We start from the raw sequence: 2,390 nt of genomic DNA, 5'->3' as shown, positions 1-2,390 counted from the left end.
TTTTGACCTGAATCCTTCTTGTAACCTTCCGTGGTGTGTCACTGTCCTACCTGACTGTGAAATGCACTGTGCCGATGACATGGAGGTAGATAGTCACCCTACATTTATAAATAAAAAATTAATTCAAACACAACTAATTTTATTAACCAAACACAATTTTAACTATCCAACATCCAAAAAGAAACAAAAAATCACAGAAAGGAACTACTGCATCGCAGCCCTCGACACAGTGAATCACCGTACCCTGATACACCGGCTCGAAAGACTGGGAGTGACAGGAAGGGCCCTTTCCTGGTTGGAGTCATTCCTCGAAGGAAGACACTTCCAGGTGTTTGAAGGTAGCACCCATTCACGCCCACTACCTCTGCAATGTGGGGCTCCTCCCTGAGCCCCACCCTTATTAGTGGTGTACATGTCCCCACTGGCTGAGATAGTCTCACCCTTTGGCATCCAGCTTATCAGCTATGCTGACGACATGCAGCTCATGGGGGCACTGAACCAGGCGGAGCAGGACCCCACAAACCTGAGCTCCTGTCTCAAAGAAGTCGCCAGCTGGATGAGTGCGTCCCATCATAAACTCAATGGCGACAAGACGGAGCTCATGCTGCTGGGTAACCAAGTATTCTTCAACCCACACATGCTGTGGCCATCATGCATGGGGCCCGCCCCAATCCCTAAAAAGGAAATTAAGAGCCTGGGCTTCTGGCTTGACAATGAGCTCACTTTCAGAGTCCAAGCCAGAAAAACAGCTGCCAGCTGCTTCGGCCTGCTGAGGTCAACACGCAAAATACTGCCCCTCCAACCCTAGAGCTCCAAAAAATCCTAATCCAAGCTCTCATTTTGTCGAGATTGGACTATGGAAATGCCCTTTATTTAGGAGCCCCCACCTCAGTGATCCGTAAACTTCAGGTAGTACAAAACTCGGCAGCGAGACTACTTACAGGTACTAATAACCGCTCCTAAGCCAAACCAGCCCTAAAAGCACTACACTGGCTCCCGATGCAAGAGCAAATTCACTTTACAGTTCTTTGCATCACTCACAAAAACCTGCAGGGAAAGGTCCCCCCATCCTCAACAACCTCATCAAACCCCATAAAGCAGCCAGAAGCATTCGCTCCAATGATCTACATTTAGCTGAGGTTCCCAGAATCAGGAAGTCCCGCACCATAGGACTCCTTTTCTCCTACAACGCTTCCAAACTTTGGAACTCCTGGCCGATCGGAAGATCAACCACCTCTCATTCCGCAAACAACTGAAAACATGGCTCTTCCCATAAAACTCCATCTGTTCCTTACTGCACGTCTGCAGAGTTGGGATGCCCCCGGGTAGCCATGCGCTATATAAGAGCATTAAAAAAGAAAACTAATTAAAAGGAGCAACAACCCCTGACATAGAAGTCATACAGGGTATGTTGTGTGTTCCATGCCGTCAAGCTCAAACTCTTTGATACATATATCAAAAATAACATTTGCATTGAATTTGTGTGTCATAGTTCTATATTTTATGGTAAAAAATGTAATATTACATAAAATGTAAACAGAGTCAAAGTTGGGACAATATTTACAGACCAACTAGATTTTAATACCCCTACTCCTTGATATGTCAAACAACCAACAAAATTCGGCGGTCTACTCATCTATGTGTGTCAGAAGAACAGTCTAAGAACATGTACTACTATTTACACTATCTCCTGTGAGTGAAGAGAGGGTAAAGAAGAAGAAACACTGTGGTGCCGAGAAACAGGGAAAGTGAAGAGGGTAAAATAACGCCACCTTAGGATATTTGGTATCCCATCATTGCACAAATATATGTGCCCAGTGTCATCATCTGGGTTCACCAAACAACTACCTCTAGTTCTCCTTTCAGCATTAGGAAAAACCTGGAGGTTTAGTTGTATCCTCTTGTGGATTCTCACAAGAAAGAATAAGTGCAAGAAAAGAAAAGGATTTTTTTTATTTATATTGTTTCTTTTTCAAATTATTGTATGAAAAAAGCAGTGCAATAAGTGAAGAAATGTGAGAATAAAATAGGATAGACCTCAGAGGTATACAATACAAGCACAAGACCGCCGATTTTGTTGGTTTTTGAAATACTAAATATAGCAGACAGAGTTCTAAAAAGGTGTTCCCACGTATGTTGCTTATTTCAACACTTCTCTGTCCGACTCGGTTCAGCCTGTTGCTTGGTCTCGCCACTTTTATTTCCATACTCAGCCCAAAAAGTATAATTATCATCCAAGCCCTGAACAAAAAAGCATTTAATTCCTATGCATGCTTCCTTGTTTTGAGGCAAGCTGGCAGCAGTGCGCCCTTCTGAAGTAGCTCGATGCATTATGGATGAAATGTCAAGAATATTTACAACAAAATGGACCTCTAATTTCCACAGAAACA

Source organism: Lissotriton helveticus, chromosome 12 (genome assembly GCF_964261635.1).
Source record: "Lissotriton helveticus chromosome 12, aLisHel1.1, whole genome shotgun sequence".
NCBI lineage: Eukaryota > Metazoa > Chordata > Amphibia > Caudata > Salamandridae > Lissotriton > Lissotriton helveticus.
Note: the sequence above shows the minus strand (reverse complement) of the source record.